General features: G+C 58.2%; 3 long non-coding RNA genes across 3 annotated transcripts in view; 1 reads left to right on the forward strand and 2 right to left on the reverse strand.

The window, feature by feature from the left end:
• Window positions 1–14,083, forward strand: part of LOC149121085 (uncharacterized) — a 23,753-nt gene extending 9,670 nt beyond the window's left edge. Inside the window, exon 2 of the long non-coding RNA XR_016223987.1 lies at window positions 13,140–14,083. This is a non-coding gene — a long non-coding RNA (uncharacterized LOC149121085). The remainder of the gene's footprint in view (window positions 1–13,139) is intronic.
• Window positions 1,915–8,205, reverse strand: LOC149121086 (uncharacterized). The gene is made up of 2 exons (XR_016223989.1): window positions 8,001–8,205; window positions 1,915–2,139 (listed from the first exon to the last, which is right to left on the reverse strand). It is a non-coding gene; the product is annotated as an uncharacterized LOC149121086 (long non-coding RNA).
• LOC138845949 (uncharacterized) lies at window positions 12,657–17,575 on the reverse strand. Its single transcript, XR_011383264.2, has 2 exons — window positions 17,311–17,575; window positions 12,657–13,073 (listed from the first exon to the last, which is right to left on the reverse strand). It is a non-coding gene; the product is annotated as an uncharacterized LOC138845949 (long non-coding RNA).
• Between the last annotated feature and the right edge of the window lie 1,555 nt (window positions 17,576–19,130).

Raw genomic sequence — 19,130 nt, forward strand, 5'->3', positions numbered from 1 at the left:
TATCAAGCAGCTACAATTATCTACCTGCTCATAAAAGAAGAAACTCAGAGAGGCGGAAGGCACTGGTTCAAGGTCAGTAGGTGACTGGGCCCAGAGCTTTACCTAACGGCACCAAGACACACGATTTCCTCCACCTGGGATGCGACAGAAAAGCAGTCACCCCCAGGATGGCAGGCCCTGTCTGTGGGTGCAGCATCAGGGCGCGGCTTGGGTCGGGTCCGGAGTGATGGGGGCCTGACTGGGTGGGGCTTCCCCCCAGGAAGCTGCTGATGGCTGGGCCGCCGCTCCTCAGCACGGAGACCTCGGTGAGGACCAGTGTGCCCCCCCCCCCCCCCGCCAGGATCCTAGAGAAGGTGAGGCAAAGGCTGCCGCACCACAGGGAAGCCACGCACTGTCACCTTCAGGGAGCCTCTGGGGCCCGCGGGGCAGGTGAACACCGGAGAGATGGGCCTGTAGTAGCAACAGGCGTGCACGCACAGGTGGCCGGGGAGACGGAGCCCTGTGAGTTCCTGGAGGTGGCTGTGACCAAGGACCACAAATCAGGTGGCTTAAATGTTCAGGGACGATTGTCTCCGTCTTGGAGGAGAAAAGTCCAAAGTCAAGGTGTTCCCAGACCCACGTTCCCTGTGAACGCGCTGGCAAGAATCCTTCCTGCTCCTTCCAGCCTCTGGTGGCTGTGGGCCATCCATGGCGTCCTGTGGCTTGTGGTGGCACCACCCCAACCTCTGCTGCCCGGGCCACGTGGCCTTCCCCTCGGTCTTTTCCAGTGGCCTTCTTGAAAGGACCCCAGCCCCGGGGCCGGCGCTGTGGCAAGTTGGGTTGAGCCACTGTCTGCAGCACTGGCATCCCATATGGGCGCCGGTTCGAGTCCCGGCTGCTCCGCTTCAGATTCAACTCCCTGCTAACGCACCTGGGAAAGCAGCGGAAGGTGGCCCAAGTCCTTGTGGGAGAGTCAAATGAGGCTCCTGGCTCCTGGCTTCAGCCTAGCCCAGCCTTGGCTCTTGGAGCCATTTGGGGAGTGAACAAGTGGATGGAAGATCCCCCCTCTCTACCTCTCCTCTCTCTTTAACTCTGACTTTCAAATACATAAATAAAACTTTCTTTTAAAAGGACCCAGTCCCGTTGGATTCAGAGCCCACCGTAACCCAGGGTGATTACATCCTAAATAAATGACGTGTGCAAAGACCCTATCCCCAAATGGGGTCCCAGTCACAGGGGCCAGGGGTTAGGACTTCCACATATGGAGAGGGCGTGGGGCACAATTCAGCCAACAGCACCTGCTAGGAGGCGCCTCCAGGCCTGTGCGTGTGTGAGTCCGTGTCGCTGTCACCGTGCGGGGGGCTGTTAGGGACAGGAGTGGCGGGGCCTGAGGAAGGAGGGCTGGGTGGACTCGCTGGCTGTGGCCCTGCCGCTGTCGTCAGGTGGACGCACAATGAGCAGTGCTTGTCACTCTGGGAGTTCTTGCTGCCTGGGCCATTTTCCGAGCCACGCCGCCCTCTCTCACTGAAGCGTCCTTGGAATTCTTGGCGGACTCTGTCCTCAGAATTTGCCTTCGTTCCTTCCTGGCTCTTCCATCGCCTGCGGCAGTTTTTGCCCCAGCACTTTCTCTCCCCACTGTCCCCACCGTTGCCGGGGCCAGTGTCTCCCTCTGTGTTGGGGAGACCACCGTACCTCTGAGCACCTCGTCTCTGGGCAGAGTTCTGGTGCCCCTCCAGAGCAGGGCCCGGCCCCTCATTCCTGGTGCTCACTCATTTGATTCCTCAACCCAACCGGCCCCCATGCGAGAGAAAACAGACACACACACACACAGACACACACACACACAGCTGGGGATTGGTTTCCAGACCAAGCTCACCTCTGCTGAGCTGGGTGACCTCAGGGAAGTCCCCTTGCTTCCTGATGTACAGATAACACTTTTTTTTAAAATATTTATTTATTTATTTGAAAGGCAGAGTTACAGAGAGAGGAAGAGATGGAGAGAGAACTTCCGTCTGCTGGTTCACTCTGCAGATGTCTGCAGCGGCTGGGACTGGACTATACTGAAGGCAGGAGGAACTCCATCTGGGTCTCCCACGTGGGTGCAGGGGCCCAAGCGCTCGGATCCTCTTCCACTGCTTTCCCAGGCACCTTAGCAGGGAGCTGGATTGGAAGTGGTGCAGCTGGGATTCGAACCGCCTCTCATTTGGGATGCCGGGATCAAAGGCAGTGACTTAACCCTCCGTACCACGAGGCCAGCCCTGATAACACACATTTTGTGGTCCAGCTTCCAGAGTCACAGAGGGCCGCTTCCACTGTGCACCGTCAGCCGGAGCAGTCACACAGCCCCACCCCTCCCCCAGGTCTCCCCCGGCTGACTGCAGTGGTGCATCGCCACTGACAGATGGGGAAACTGAGGCTCAGCCAGCTTGAGTGACTGCTGCGTCATTGCCACTCAGGGCAGAGCCACGGTCCAATCCAGGACTTTACCGCCAAGGCTGCTGCCTCTTCCCTCTTATGCCCCTCCCACCTGGAAAAATGGGCCTGGCCAGTCCAGGTTGGTCTGGGCGCCACAGGGAGCACCTGGCTCCCTGCCCTGGCTCTGCCCTTCCTGTCTCTGTGGCCCTGATGCGGTTTTCTGCTCCGTAACAGAAGGGGTGCTGCCTGCCCTGGGCTTTTCACTGTCGTCATGGTGGAATGAGGTTAGTCGTGTTGCAGGGCATGCAAAGCTGCTTAATGCCTTCCAAAGAACAGGCATTATCTGGGTCTTGCGTCCACAGAGAGCCGTAGCTTTACAAATATTTGTTGATTTGAATTCAAAGGTTTCCTACCAGCCCCACGTGGGGCAACAGCACCCAGCAACTCTGCCTGTATCCAGGGCTGGTCTCCAGGGAGACCGCTGGGGCCAGTCATGAATGAGGGGGCTGTGGGAGGGCTTTGGGGGGGTTAGGGGTCCCTGTGGGCCCAGGTAGCCAGGATGGGAGGGGTGAATGGATGCATTTTTCAGAGTATTCCTATAATCGATAGCATCGTAAGCAAACCGCACTGAAACGCAGGGGCTCTAAAGAGTTCGTTTTTGATTTCTCACGGCTGCGTGGGCTCCGTTGGCCGGGTCTTCCTTGAGGGTCTCTGTGCAGTTGCAATCAGATAGCCCCTGGGGCTGGCATCCCCTGAAGACCCCACACTGGGCTGGACGACCAAGTTGGCAGCCTGGGCTCCTCCCCGTGCCCTCGCTCCAACCACATGGCCCAGGATTCCTAACTGGCAGCATCCCAGGTGGAGGCTGCCCCATTCAGAGAGAAGAGGGCGGAGGGAGGGACCCCACCTCCCAGCAGGGTGGTGACAAGGAGGGAGGCATGAGACCAACACCTTCAGAGACAAACTGCCCTCCCGCCCAGAGCCAGGGACGAGCCCCACCCCAAGACTCCTGAGCTGCCTGATAGAAGGGCTGTGGCTGTGACCGTGCGGGGTCTGGGGTGGTGACTTTGGCTGGGGAGAGCCATAGGGGGAGGCAGAAGCCCCCCCACCCCACCCGCACAGGGAAGCCACTCGGCAGCCCAGCCCCTCCCCCTCTCACTCAGATACTTTGGGCTTGTCTGGGGCAATGGAAATTAGGACCCTGGTGTCTCAAGGTCAAGGCTGAGCCACAGCCCAGCCCAGCCTCTCCTACATCCTGACCACACAGCTCTGTCACTGAGTGCCTTTTCCCTCTGCATGAGGGACTTGTCCCCACCCCATCTGTTCACAGCTGCTCGGGAGCTCGGAGCATTTCCTGGTTGTGCTGGCGCCGTACCCGCACCCCACCCTGGCTTCCCAAGCCACCCTTGCTCCACCAGCCAGTCCTCTGTCCCTTCCCCGTCCATTTTCTCCTGTGTGAGCATCTCCGGGGACTTCAAGGGGGACCAGCACCAAGGACGCTGGAACCGCCCTCTGAATTTCACAGCAGGTGTGAGTGTGGTGTGCACAGTGCAGGTGTGAGTGTGGTGTGCAGTGCAGGTGTGAGTGTGGTGTGCACTGCAGGTATGAGTGTGGTGTGCACAGTGCAGGTGTGAGTGTGGTGTGCACTGCAGGTGTGAGTGTGGTGTGCACAGTGCAGGTGTGAGTGTGGTGTGCAGTGCAGGTGTGAGTGTGGTGTGCAGTGCAGGTGTGAGTGTGGTGTGCAGTGCAGGTGTGAGTGTGGCGCGCACTGCAGGCGTGAGTGTGGTGTGCACTGCAGGTGTGAGTGTGGTGTACAGTGCAGGTGTGAGTGTGGTGTGCACAGTGCAGGTGTGAGTGTGGTGTGCAGTGCAGGTGTGAGTGTGGCGCACACTGCAGGTGTGAGTGTGGTGTGCACTGCAGGTGTGAGTGTGGTGTGCACTGCAGGTGTGAGTGTGGCGCACACTGCAGGTGTGAGTGTGGTGTGCACTGCAGGTGTGAGTGTGGTGCAGGCTCCAGAGAATCCAGGCTCACAGCTCAGGTTCTGCTGGAGGTGCTGGGGAAGAATCGCCCCAGGCCTCTCCCGGCTCCTGTGGCTGCTGCAGTTCTTAGTGTTCCGTGGCCTGTGCAGGCACGGCTCTCATCTCTGTCTCTGTGGCAACTCTGCCTTCTCCTCCACGTCTAAGCATCCTTTGCTGGTCCCACTGGGGCAGTCTCATTGGATGTAGGGCCCATCTTCACCTGCTGAGACCAGCCCCAGCCCTCACCTCAATTACACCCAAATGCAAAGGCGCAGTGTCCAAATAAGGCCACCTTGGGAGCTTCCAAGTGGACACGGAGGACATGAAGGGCAGGGTGGGCATTGGGCCCAGCGGCTGAGGTGCCGGTGAGGCTGCCCGTGTCCCACACCGGAGTGCCCGGATGTGATTCCTGTGTCCACTCTGACTGCCGCTTCAGGCTAACGCGGACCCTGGAGGCAGCAGGTGATGGCTCGCGATCTTGGTTCCTGCTGCCTCCATGACTCAGTCCTGGTGTCCTGGTGTTCTCAGCCCAGCCTTGGCTGTTGCGGGCATTTGGGGAGTGAACCAGTGGGTGGAAGAGCTCTGTCTGTTTTTCCATCGGTATGTTGCCTGTCTCTGTGTCTTGCTGCTCAAAATAAATCTTAAAAATTGAACAAAATAAAAGTGAGGGACGTGGATCAGCCTGTTACCCTTGGCCTTGGGTGTCCACCACAACCGCACCCAGGGGATCGTCCCGCCCAGGACTGCCGGCTTTCCTGGGGAAGACTGGCAGGTGTAGGAGCGACAGGTCCCCCAGCTGAGTGCACGCGTTTAGTGGCCAATGCCTCATCCTACTCCCGCACGGCGGCCGGTCTGCCCCTCATCTGGGTGGGTCCCAGGGTTCTGCACGCACACTGATGCTGGCTCACTAAACCTGTGTGCCCCCGAGACGGCTGTCATCTCTTTGGGCCTCACTCTGCTCACCTGAACAATGGCATAAGCACTGCCTCACAGCACTGTCCATGAGCAGGAGGTAAGACCCAACTCGGGGGTTCCTAGCGCGTGGCAGGTGCCCAGGGAGTAGCCTACCAGTCACAGTCACTGCCCCAGGCGTGTCAGGTGCTGTACGAGTGTCACTGGATGATGACCTCAGGGCCCCGGGAGCCAGGAGCTAGCTGTACCTCCACTTTATAAATCAAGGACACTAACCCGTCCAGGCCATGCAGCTCGTGAGTGACAGCAGGTCCGAGACAGGAACCCCTTTATGGCGGCTGCAGTCCGGTGCTGAACCCAAAGTGAGGCGAACAAGGGTGAAAACTCTCGCTCCTGGGCCCCTCCGCACCTGTTCTCCTCGGACACACGGGCTCCGCGCAGGTGCACCGGCCTTTCTTTCATCCCCGTGAGCCCCGCGTGGCCTGCCTTGGCCACGCACGGGGCCACAAGCGTTGTGCCCACTGGGGCGGTATCCACTGAAGCCAGCTATCTGTGAGTGTAAGATGATTCACCTTGGGCAAACATCCACTTCCTCTCCCTCCACACACAGGGGTTCTGAGCTCTCCTGCCCTTGGCCCTGGTGGAACCTGGGCTAGCAGCTGCAAGTCCAGAGAAGTTTCTGGAAGGATGGCTGAACCAAGGGGTGCTCAGGCCTGCTCCAGGAGGAGCAGGGGTCAGCAGATGCACTCCGCAGGCCGTGGCCGGCCCACCTCTTGTTGTTAACAATAAAGCTTTATTAAGCCGGCGCCGCGGCTCACTAGGCTAATCCTCCGCCTAGCGGCGCCGGCACACCGGGTTCTAGTCCCAGTCGGGGTGCCGGATTCTGTCCCGGTTGCCCCTCTTCCAGGCCAGCCCTCTGCTGTGGCCAGGGAGTGCAGTGGAGGATGGCCCAGGTGCTTGGGCCCTGCACCCCATGGGAGACCAGGAAAAGCACCTGGCTCCTGGCTCCTGGCTCCTGCCATCGGATCAGCGCGGTGCGCCGGCCGCAGCGCGCCGGCCGCGGCGGCCATTGGAGGGTGAACCAACGGCAAAAGGAAGACCTTTCTCTCTGTCTGTCTCTCTCACTGTCCACTCTGCCTGTCAAAAAAATAAAAAAAAATTAAAAAAAAAAAAACAATAAAGCTTTATTAGAAGCCGGCCATGCTGATACAGTGCTGTGACGTGGCCGCGAGGTAGAAAATCTTGGCTGTTTGGCCCTTTACAGGAAATGTGACCTGGAGAAGGGGGACTGGAGCTGCTCTGGCCCGGGGCTCACAGAGGCGGCTTGTGTTTCAATCACAGACTGGCTGCAGTGTGGACCTGCCACGGTCTGCGTCTCATCGCCCAGGGCAGGATTTATTCAGAATGAGGGGGGCAGGGGAGGTGGTGCGGACTCAGGACCTGGTCCTCCCACCCTGCCCTGAGCTGCAGCCCCCCAGGCCCAGGCAGGCCACCAGCAGGGGACAGCAGCCTCCCCCAAGCCGTCCCCAGGTCCAGGCAGCCCGGGCGGACAGGACAGAACTTGTTCCCAGAATACCCAGAAGTTCCCGGCCCTCCCCTCCCCTCCCCCCAGGCCCCCAAGTGACTGCAGAGGTGAATTCCCGTTCCAGCGGAGCCCAGGGCTGCGAGCCGCTGTAACCTGAGCTCCGCTGTTCATGTGACCTGCTTTCTCTGGCTGGCTGGAGGGTCCTGGGCTTTGGGCCAGCCCCACCCTCTCTCCCTCCTCCAGGGAGAGGTCCTGGGGGCCTGCCCTCCTGTCCTTGGCCTGGATGGGGAAAAGCTGCGGTCTCCTTCCAGGGCCTCCTCCCTTGCTCCTAGTATCCTGGCTTCTGTATGGGGCTGTGCCTCCTCCTGCCACGGGCCAGATCTGGGAGGGGCTCTGGGCGGCCATCAGCCACAGGAGGGGACCAGGGCACCAACCCCACCTGGGAGCCAGGGGCCAGAAGACCTGATAAACAAGTGCAGATGCACACGGCCCCCATCTCCCTCGCTGCCTGGAGAGGCTGTGCCAGCCCGGCTGTGCCTTTGGCCACCGAACAGGCTGGCCTCCGTGTCTGCTGAGCCACCCCCACCCCACCCCCGCCCAGGACCTGCAGTTGCAGTCAGCCCCCCCCCACCCCGGACGGCCGCTGCCCGGCCCGGGCTCCAGGGGGCTGCTGCCCCCATGATCGATCCATCGATCGTTGTAATGTGTTCCGTGCTGACTCCGTTCTGTTCTGTCCCTCTCTCTGGCACTGCCAGCTGGCTGGTCCAGCCAGATCACAAGGGAGAGACATATGTCCTGTACCTGGGAGGTCCAGGGGTAGGGGGCATCCTCTCAGCCAAAACCGAGCCCTGCCTGCTCCTCCCACAGCCTCCCCCTCCCCCCACCTAAGCTGATTTCCCCTGCACCTTCAGATCTCAAAGCCTGGAGCCTCAGCCGTCCTGCTGTGTGTGATCCACACTGGGGAGGCAACCCACGCCCCCCACTTGGAGGAGGCAGCTCCGCAGGGCTGGAGACTTCAGCATGATCACATGGCCATCGCTGGTCACAAAAGGAACTCAGACTTGTTAAAAAAATTTTTTTGTTTTGTTCTGAAACAAGACCAGAATTGGTGGAGACCAGAAGTCCCCACGGTGCCCTCTGTACCTGCTCACCTCTTCCACTCCCCGGGGAGAAGCCACAGCTTGGCCTGCACCTTTTCCGGGCTTGGCTGCTTCCATGGGACTGGCAGGTCAGGCGCAGATGCAGTGTCACCAGGTGAGCAAAAGGGGCCCCAGGGGAGTCGGGCCACGGCCCCCTGTCCCCGGCCTCGCTGGCAGGGCAGCGGCCGAGCTGGAGGAGGCACCTGTGCCAGCCCAGGCCACGCCCGCCGCTCTGTCCCCTGGCACTGGCTGTCCTAATTCTGACCACGCTTAGTTTTCCCGGAGCTGAAGTCTCCACTCAGGGCGTCACACAGGACACAGTGAGGGGCTGGGCGGGGTGGGGCTCAGCTCTGGCGTCCTCCCTGCCTCCATCCAGAGGGGGTCTGAGCCAGGGCAGCTCCCCAGATGCACAGCAGGGGGCAGGGAGAAGAGGAGCAGATGGACAGTCAGGCCCAGGCCCCAGAAGACCACGGGGACCATGGTTGGCAGCACCCACTCCCACTTCGATTCCGCTCTTAGCTTCCGGCCTGAGTGACGCTCACATCCGCCAATCACGGAGCAGGTTGAATTCCCATCCCACCTGTAGAAGGAATTTACTGTCTGGTTTCTGTAGGTTATTTGCCCAGCTCAAAAGCCTGCTTCAAAGAGATGAGGGATACAAGGAGTGGCGGGTCTTTAAAAAGTCCGTGGAAAATGCATGGTATAAAAAAACTATGCATGAGCCGGCGCCGCGGCTCACTAGGCTAATCCTCCACCTAGTGGCACCAGCACACTGGGTTCTAGTCCCAGTCGGGGCGCCGGATTCTGTCCCGGTTGCCCCTCTTCCAGTCCAGCTCTCTGCTGTGGCCAGGGAGTGCAGTGGAGGATGGCCCAAGTCCTTGAGCCCTGCACCCGCATGGGAGACCAGGAGAAGCACCTGGCTCCTGCCTTCGGATCAGCACGGCCATTGGAGGGTGAACCAATGGCAAAGGAAGACCTTTCTCTCTGTCTCTCTCTCTCACTGTCCACTCTGCCTGTCAAAAAAAAAAAAAAAAAAAAAAAAAAAAAAAAAAAAAAACCCTATGCATGGATTAAAAAAATGTGTTGCACCAAAATAAACTTTTTAAAAAATATATATTTATTTGGAAAGCAGAGTTAGAGAGAGAGACTCCATCTGCTGGTTCACTCCCCAAATGGCTGCAATGGCTGGGGCTGGGCCAGGCCAAACCGGGGAGCCAGGACCTCCATCCGGGTCTCCCACATGGGTAGCCAGGGCCCAGGCTCTTGGACCATCCTTGATGCTTTCCCAGACGCACCAGCAGGGAGCTGGATGTGAAGTGGAGCAGCCGGGACTCTAACAAGTACAAGCAGCAGCTTAACCCTCTGTGCCACAGCCCCGGCTCCGTACCTTGTCTTTAAATTCTGTTTTCTCATGAACTTTTGGAAGGACCCTGGTGTCTTGCAAGACCAGTTATAAATGTTTCCAGTTTGTTGTCAGAAAGTGAGCAGACCTTGGCCTGGAGCACGTGGCAGCCTATGGAACGTTCCAGAAGCATGAACCCCACAGTGAATGAGAAGGAAGCAGGCGAATGGCTGTTTGTGAGTTTTCTATGGAAGCAGCGTTTCTCCTCCCTCCTTTAGGACCTGCCCAGAGCTCCTGCCTGGAGCACTGTGTCCAAGGCCTCCCTGGAACAAGGACGCAGACGGGGCATTGTCAGCCTACGTCCCGAATGAACAAGTTCAAAGGGAGGTTGCAGATGGAGCCGCGACGACCCTAGCTACGGAAGAACAAAGGGATGGCAAGAGCCAGAGCAGCCTTGAAAAGGAGGAGAGAGGGAGTAGGAGCCACGGGCCAATGGGACAGGACAAAGAGGCCAGGAGCAGGCCAAACACAATCAGACCTGGCTGATTCTTGACAGTGGAATGACTGGACACCCACTGTAAGAGAGGGGGAGAGAGAGAGAGAGAGAGAGAGAGAGAGAGAGAGAGAGAGATGGGTGTTGTGGCAAGGCAAGCTAAGCCGCTGCATGCAATGCTGACATTCCAGATAGGGCACAGGTTCGAGTCCCGGCTGCCCCACTTCCCACCCAGCTCCCTGCCAAAGCACCTGGGAAGGAAGCGGATGATGGCCCAAGTGCTTGGGCGCCTGCCACCCACGTGGGAGACCCGGATGGAGTTCTTGGCTTCAGCCTGGCCCAGCCCTGCTTGTAGCTGTTGTGACCCTTTGAGATGCTGTTCATGGATTCAACCTCCGGCCCTGGATTTCAACTTGCAGATCCTGGGAGGCAGCCGTGATGGCTCAAGTCACTGGGTCCCTGACATCTGCATGGGGGACCTGGGCTGAGTGTTTGGCTCCCACCTTTGGCCTGGCCCAGCCCCAGCCATCGGAGGCATCTGGGGAGTGACCCAGCCGATGGGAGCTCCTGTCTCTGTCTCTCAAATAAATAAGTGAATCAATTCAAAACATTGGATTTCATTAAAATTAACCAACTTTCGTTCTGTCAAAGACACTCTAAGAGGCTGGGGAGATGACCCATAGCCTGGGAGAAACGTCAAACCACGTGTACTCCCCAGGAGGGGCCTTCAAAAACTTTATGGAAATGCATATTATGAAAAAAAAAACGCACGGATTTCAAAAACATTTTTTGTACCAAAACAAACACCTTTTTTTTTTTTTTTTGACAGGCAGAGTGGACAGTGAGAGAGAGGGACAGAGAGAAAGGTCTTCCTTTGCTGTTGGTTCACCCTCCAGTGGCTGCCATGGCCAGCGCGCTGCAGCCGGCGCACCGCGCTGATCCGATGGCAGGAGCCAGGTGCTTTTCCTGGTCTCCCATGGGGTGCAGGGCCCAAGCACTTGGGCCATCCTCCACTGCACTCCCTGGCCACAGCAGAGAGCTGGCCTGGAAGAGGGGCAACCGGGACAGAATCCGGCGCCCCAACCGGGACTAGAACCCGGTGTGCCGGCGCCGCAAGGCGGAGGATTAGCCTAGTGAACCTCGGTGCCGGCCAAAACAAACACCTTTTAACGCCACCTTCCACAAATATTCGGAAGTAACCTTGAATAATAGGAACCTTCAAAACTCAACGGTAAAAAAAATCAGCCAGGTTAAAACTGGGCAAAAGGCTGGAACAGACACTTCCCCGAAGAGGCTAAACAGACGGCAGGAGAGCGCGGGGAGGGAGGCTCGGCCCCAGCGGCCACTCAGGAAACGCACGAAGCCGCCCCACTGCACCCTGCTGTGATGGCTAACACCGGGAGGGCCCCCTTCGCGTGGCCAGGGTGCAGAGCACCGAGAACAGGCAGGCTTGCGCGGTGGGAGGGCACCGCCGTGCTGCCTGCTGGGAGACCATCTGGTGCTGCTCAGAGCTGAGCATTCGCAAGCCCGGGGCTCTGCGCCTCCTTTCGCAGCCCCGGCACTGGGGAGCATTAGGGCAGACCTGGGTTGGATGGAGGGGGAGGGGCACTCTCCCCTGTATTGCAGGATGCTTAGCAGAGTCCCTGAGCTCCGCCCGTTAGATGCCAGCCGCACTCCTACCTGTGACAGTCAAAAATATCTTGAGCTGTTGCAAAGGGTTCCCCAGGGAGGGGTGGCGAGGGCAAAATTCCCCGCAGTTGAGTTTCGTTCACCTAAAAATCTTCTCACAAGTATCCGTAGCAGCTCTCTTCATAATTCCCGGACCCTGGGAACAACGCGAACATCTTCCGCTAGTGAGTGGGTGAACCGTGGTCTGGGGCAGGCGCCGTGGTGTAGCCGGTTAAGCCTCCCCCTGCAGGGCCTGTATCCCGTTTGGGCACGGGTTTGAGGCCCGGCTGCTCCACTTCTGATCCAGCTCCCTGCTAATGTGTCTGGGAAAGCAGTGGAGAATGGGTCCCGAGTACGTGGACCCCTGCACCCACATGGGAGACCCGGAAGACACGCCTGGCTCCTGGATTTGGCCTGGCCCAGCCTTGGCAGTTGTGGCCATTTGGGGAGTGAATCAGCAGATGGAGGATCTCTCTCTATAAATCTATCTTCCAAATAAATCTTTAAAAAAAAAAAAAAAACTACAGTACACGTGCACAACAGAACACTCCTCAGGAACCCAAAGGGGCGATTTTTTTTCTTTTTTCTTTTTTTTTGACAGGCAGAGTGGACAGTGAGAGAGAGAGACAGAGAGAAAGGTCTTCCTTTGCCGTTGGTTCACCCTCCAATGGCCGCCACGGCTGGTGCGCTGCGGCCGGTGCACCACGCTGATCTGAAGGCAGGAGCCAGGAGCCAGGTACTTATCCTGGTCTCCCAGGGGGTGCAGGGCCCAAGTACTTGGGCCATCCTCCACTGCACTCCCGGGCCACAGCAGACAGCTGGCCTGGAGGAGGGGCAACCGGGACAGACTCCGGCGAGGGGCGAATTTTTGAGGCACGCATCAAGAAGCATCTCACAGGCAGTATTCTGAGCGAAAGAAGCCGGCCGAGAGGTTGTATTCCGGATAATTCCGCTTCTACGACCTTCTCAGAAAGACGGAACCACAGTGACAGGACCATCAGTGGTTGGTAGGCAGGGACTGGCAGGGGGGAGAAGGACATGACACCCCAAAACCACCCTTGAGATTCTTGGGGTGACGGGATATTCCCGTATCCTGATTATAGCCGTGTTTATGTGAAAGTAAACACCAAAAACAAAGAAAAAATATTCAGTTTTACTATAGCTTAGTTTTTTAAAAAAGACTTGTTTATTTGAAAGGCAGAGTTACAGGGAGAGAGGCAGAGACCAAGGGACAGACCCTCCTTCCACTGATTCACCCCCCAAATGGCCGCAACAGCCAGAGCTGGGCCAGGAGCCCGGGACTCCGTCCAGGTCTCCCACGTGGGTGCAGGGGCCCAACCATCTCCCACTGCTTTCCGCGGCGCATTAGCTGGCTAGGAAGTGGAGCAGCCGGGACTCGAACTGGCAATCGGACGCCGGCGTCACAGGTGGTATCTTAACCTGCTGCTCCACAACGCTGGCCCTGTCATTTGAAGAAGAGCAAGCGAGCGGGTGGAATTAAGAAGAAAGTGAGTTCTTGTCTAGTTTTGCTCTGTTTCTGTAAGGGACCGTGTCCAGCTAGAGGCTTAGAGTCCAGCTCGACCTGGTGGAGAAAGAGAAAAAAAAAACCTGTTATTTATTAACCGTTCCCTCCATTGCCTATTTCTAGGTGACTGTGACTCCGGAGAAGACAAATATTGGGGTACTTCAGTGCTGGGCGATGAGATGCAGTGCTGGGCACCCGCATTTCTCCTCCCTCCCCTGCCGGCTGCCCCAGCACAGATCTCTGCACAGAGCCTCAGGGAGACCCCTCCCACCAGGCTGCTGGGAGCTCCCGTGGCAGAAGGGACGGCCAAGGTCCTTCCTGCCTCCTCTGTGAGGTCACTGTACCCCCCAAAGGCCCCAGCTGGTAGCACCCTCACAAGGGGAGTGCGTGTGGGGGAGACGCAGGCATTCAGACCACAGCATGGCCCGGTGAGCGGCTTCCCCGCTGAGTCGCCCAGGTGGGATGCAGCTGACCCAGACGCTGTCTTCTGGCATCGGATGATCCAGTCTACACCGCGGGCTGCATCCAGGTGGCAGCCGGGACAGCAGTCACAGAACCCGCAGGACCCGCCTGCCGGAGGGGGAGGTGGCAAAAGGCACGTGAGGGGCTGCGGGGAAACCCGGACGTGAGCCCCGGCTCACCACTCGCTGTGTGACGTCTGAGAAGTCACCTGGCCTCTCTGAGCTTCTGTATCTTCCTCTGAAACAGACCTTCCCGCAGGCTGACTGTGGCAGACAAATGCCACAGGGAAAAGGGGCCGGCGCTGTGGCACAGCGGGTAAAGCCGCCGTCTGCAGTGCTGGCATCCCGTAGGGACACCGGTTCCAGCCCCAGTTTCTCTGCTTCCAATCCAGCTCCCTGCTAATGCACTTGGGAAAGCTGTGGAAGATGGTCCAGGCCCTTGGGCCCCAGCACCCACATGGGAGACCCAGACGAAGTTCCAGGCTCCCGGCCAGCCCCAGCCATCGCAGCCATTTGTGGAGAGAACCAGCAGACGGAAGATTCTCTGTCTCTCCCTTTCTCTCTGTAACTCTACCTTTCAAGTAAATAAATAAATCCTTAAAAAAATACAACAGGTAAAGTGAAAGTAAAATAGCTCATCTTTGCAGTCCTGGAGTCACTTTATTCCTTTACAGAATTGGGACGCACGGATCTCAAACCACATTTTTCTCTCTTTATGTTTGTTGGAGAGGCAGAGAGAGGAGAGAGACAAATCCACCATCTGCAGACTCACTCCCCAAATGTCCACAGCAGACAGGTGAGAGCTGGGAGCCAGCACCTCCGTCCAGATCTCCCTAAAGGGGGCAGGGACTCAACTTCGGAGCCGTCACTGCTGTCTCCCATGGTCACAGGGGCAGGAAGCCGGCATCAGAGCGGAGCCAAGACTCAAACTCACAAAGTGCAGTGGGAGACACGGCCGTCTCAGGTACCTGCTGGGCCGACTGCCTGCCACAACAGGGAACAGGTGCACACACTCCGAAATGCTCAAGTAACAGAGAGGTATGCAGTGAAAATGCGTGTTCCGTCGAATCGGCCAAAGCAGCTTCCTGGTGTCCACGCAGACCCATTCTTTGCCACCTGGTCTTTTTTTTTTTTTTTTTTTTTTTTTTTTTTTTTTTTTTTTACAGGCAGAGTGGACAGTGAGAGAGAGAGACAGAGAGAAAGGTCTTCCTTTACCGTTGGTTCACCCTCCAGTGGCTGCCGTGGCTGGCACACTGAAGCCGGCACACTGCGCTGATCCAAAGCCAGGAGCCAGGTACTTCTCCTGGTCTCCCATGCGGTGCAGGGTCCAAGGACTTGTGCCATCCTCCACTGCACTCCCGGGCCACAGCAGAGAGCTGGCCTGGAAGAGGGGCAACCGGGACAGAATCCAGCACCCCGGCCGGGACTAGAACCCGGTGTGCTGGCGCCGCAAGGTGGAGGATTAGCCTATTGCCACGGTGCCGGCCTGCCACCCGGTCTTGCCCGAACGGGAGCTGCTGTCGCATTCACTCCTTGAGACCTGAAACCAGCCAGCCCCACGCCAGGTCCTTCTCTCCTTTTGTTTTGCTTTTCTACTTGCTGATGCATCTAGGACAGGGTTCTGGCGTGGGGTGAACGGGCAGCCGGCGAGCTGGGTGTCCCTGCGAACCCACGATGTAGTGCTACCCCTCTACCTGCCAACCAAAACACTCCTTTCCCAGGATGCACCTGCTTCTTCTGGGACCTCAGCTGGAGGGGGAGGGAGAGAGGAGTGTCAGGAACATAGATGTTGAGCTCTGTGTGGAACTTGCGAAGTTCGCACAAAATTCCCAGGTGGCTTCATGCCTGTAGAGGCTCCTCCCACTACCTCATCGAGAGGCCAGCAGTCAGGGGAGTGCTGCCCCCACCCCGCCTCCTCCTCTGGGGCGTGCTCTGGACCATTCGTCATTGGCTTCTCCCCGTGCAGTGACCCAGGCTCAGGCTTGCGTGTGCACTCACTTTATCACCTGTTGAATCAATTTTTTAAAGATTTATTTATTTTATTTGAAAGCAGAGTTACACAGAGGCAGAGGCAGAGGCAGAGAGAGACAGAGAGGCCTCCATCCGCTGGCTCACTCCCCAAATGGCTGCAATGGCCAGAGCTGGGCTGATCCGAAGCCACGAGCTGCAAGCTTCCTCCGGGTCTCCCACGTGGGTGCAGGGGCCCAAGGACTTGGGTCATCTTCTGCTGCTTTCCCAGGCCATAGCAGAGAGCTGGATTGGAAGTGGGGCAGCCAGGACTCGAACTGGTGCCCATATGGGATGCCGGTGCTGCAGGCAGCGGCTTTACCTGCGATGCCACAGCACCGGCCACTTTAATAAATTTTGTTATCACTTTGTATGTGTCTGCACTTAGAAACCTTATCAGGGACTGGCATTGTTGTGTAGCAGGTAAAGCTGCCACCTGCAACTCTGGTTCAAGTCCCGGCTGCTCCACTTCTGATCCAGCTTCCTGCTAATGCGCCTGGGAAAGCAGCGGAAGATGGCCCAAATGTTTGGGTCTCTGCCACCCACATGGGAAACCTGGAGGAAGCTCCCAGAAGCCATCCAGGGAGTGAACCAGTGGATGGAAATTCTCTTTCTCTGTAGCTCTTTCAAATAAATAAATAATTTTTTTTTTAAATCTTATTAGGTCCAGCTCTGTGATGTAGTGGGTAAAGCCACCACCTGCAGTACCAGCATCCCTTATGGGCTCCGGTTCAAGTCCCAGCTGCTCCACTTCCAATCCAGCTCCCTGCTATGGCCTGGGAAAGCAGTAGAAGATGGCCCAAGGCCTTGGGCCCCTGCACCCACGTGGGAGACCCAGAGGAAGCTCCTGGCTCCTGGCTTCAGATTGGCCCAGCTCTGGCTGTCGCAGCCATCTGGGGAGTAAACCAGCAGAAGGTAGACCTCTCTCTCTCTCTCTCTTTCTCTCTGCCTTTGCCCCTCTGTAACTCTGCCTTTCAAATAAACAAATCTTTTTTTTTAAAGATTTATTTATTTACTTGAAAGATAGATTTACACAGAGAGAGGAGAGGCAGAGAGAGAGAAAGAGAGGTCTTTCATCCGCTGGTTCACTCCCCAGATGGCCGCAATGGCCGGAGCTGCGCCGATCTGAACCCAGGTCTCCCACATGGGTACAGGGGCCCAAGCACCTGAGCCATCTTCTACTGCTTTCCCAGGCCATGGCAGAGAACTGGATTGGAAGTGGAGCAGCAACTGGATTGGAAGTGGAGCAGCCGGGACTAGAACCGGTGCCCATATGGGATGCCGGCACTGCAGGCCAGGGCGTTAACCCCCTGCACCACAGCACCGGCCCCTCAGATAAACAAATCTTAAAAAAATCTTTGTGCGAGGTAAGAGCCTGGAGTAAGAAGAGGACAGCGGGCCCCACGTTGTGCCCTGTTCACAACTCAGCGGTGCCAATCTGTCTCTGCCGCTGGACAGGAGGTCTTTAAGGCGTTCCTGGAGGTGTGCAGTCTCCTTCCACCCCGTGCTCCGCAGACCTGAGGGGCCTCGGTGTCCCGTCCCCAGGGCACACCCTGCGTGTGGAACCCATCTCCTGTCGGGGAGCCTGCGTCATTTTATAAACGAGCAGTGCCCCCCAGCCCACGTCGCAAATGTGCTAGCGTAGCAAGATGGTACTTTCTAGAAGCAGCACTGCTGGGTCACTGATGTTCTGCATCTAGCAGATAGTGTCTAAAGGGTCTCGGCGGCGGGCGGGGGGGGATGTTGTATCAGTTTGCAGCCCCAGCAGCAAAGCACAAACGTGCTGTCTCCCCCCACCCGCACCCCCGCCCACGGAGTCACCAAACCTTCCATCCTCGGGGTCTGCCTGGTGCCAAGCGGGGTCTGGGTGCAGCTTTCAGACGTCTCTCCCACCCCTGGTGATGCTGAGCATCTGTCCAGCTCCCGGGCCTCGGGGTGGGCTCCAGCACTCGTCGCGCACTGCCTGAGGCCGTGGCCTTGCCTGCTGTTCTCTCCGCAAGACCCAGGACGAGGGTTGCTTGGCTGTCTTCAGGCTTCTCGCTGAGTTACTCCACGGAGGGACGGGCAGCAGGCTCAGGTTCTGTCTGCCCCGGGAGCCAGTCCTGGGAAGACCTTGCCATTCCCTGTGGGTGTCCAGCAGCCTGGGAATTGCACCTGCCAAATATGGCCTTCCTAGTTCCCCGGGAGACGGGAGCGGTTCAGACACACTTGCAACACATTTGCAGGGAAAGGACCCAGCGAGACTGGGAGAGCATGGCCATTGAGGGTGGGGGGATGAATAGGCAAGTCCTAAGCTGTGAACGAGAAAATGAGAGGAACCAGACTGAGTGTGGAAGGAGTGGAGAAGATTTTGGGGGAGGTGAGGGAGCAGTGAGCCACGCAACAGGACAGGGACGTTGGGAAAGTCCTCCCTGGAAACCTCGAGAGATGCACCTTGCAGCCCCTGCTGTGAGCTCGCAGCTCATGGCCACTCCAGGGGCAGTGCAAAGACCTTCGAGAGTCTGAAGTCGAGACACGCCCTTGGCTGTGCACGGAGGAGCAGCGAGATACTGGGAGAGGCCCAGGGACCCACACAGACCCTGGCTAAGTGGAGTCTCTGGGTATCCTGGAGGCAGCCCAGGTCAGTTGCAGTTTAATTTTGCGCTGCTCCCTGTGCTCTGTCTCCAGGAGGAGAGGGAGGGGACAGAAGCCAGGTGGAGCCCCTGGCTGGATTCCTGGGCCCCTGGGGAGTTTGCAGCCCGTTCTTTCCTGGCTCAAACACAGAGTGAATTTGCACTAGAAACTGCTGAGGCCCAGGCCTCCTGGAGCCCCTTGGAGGATGGCAGCGTCTGGGACACAGCACCTCGGCAGGAGCCGGGCTCTTGCACCTGCCAGCCACACTGGAGACGGGGAGCCTGTCTCAGCTCAACCGTCGTCCACAGCCCGGCATCTCCGCTCCCCTCTGCAGCGGCCGTCCTGAGCTACACCTCAGAAGGGGGCTGCGGGCAGAGGCGCCCTACATCTTGGGCCCCAGCAGGTGCATTTGAGGCCTCTGAGGAGGAAGCACCCTGCGTGGTGAGTGGGCAGGTGGGACCTACGGGGTACCGGCTCCGGGCGCTCTCTTTCCCTGCTCCTCAGCCTCCCTGGGGGGCAGCACACACAGCTGAGGCCGTCTGTCCCCAAGGCCACCAAGAAATGCTTAATTGCTTTCTAAGAGAATTGTCACCTCCTTCTGGTATCCTCGCCCTCGCCACGCCTTCCCCAACCACTGGAGGTGCTTACTCCGGGAGGGAGGGCCGAAGACCTGCGCTCGCTGGCTGAGTCCCAAAGTAACCAGGAGCCCCGGGCTGCCGGGCAGCTCCCTTCTCCAAACACAGGGCTGTGCCGCCTTCACGAAGAAAAAGAGCCCTGTGTTTGGGGGAAGAGCCGTGCATTCTGCCGGGAGCCAGGCGCTCATGGGCAGCAGACGGATGATGGCCCGGGCGGGCTGAGTCAACAGGACCTGGGAGCGAGCAGACAGCGCAAGCCCAGGCGGGCTGGAGCCAGGCGGGGAAAGTGAAATACTGGGCCGGTTGGAGGCCTGCATCCCGGGACTTAAGTCGGCATCCTGTGAGACTGGATTTAGGCAGGACCCGGGAGAGGACACCCCCAAATCTGTGTTGCTTCA

This window comes from Oryctolagus cuniculus, chromosome 17 (assembly GCF_051225735.1).
Source record: "Oryctolagus cuniculus isolate XC-2025 breed Fujian yellow rabbit chromosome 17, ASM5122573v1, whole genome shotgun sequence".
NCBI lineage: Eukaryota > Metazoa > Chordata > Mammalia > Lagomorpha > Leporidae > Oryctolagus > Oryctolagus cuniculus.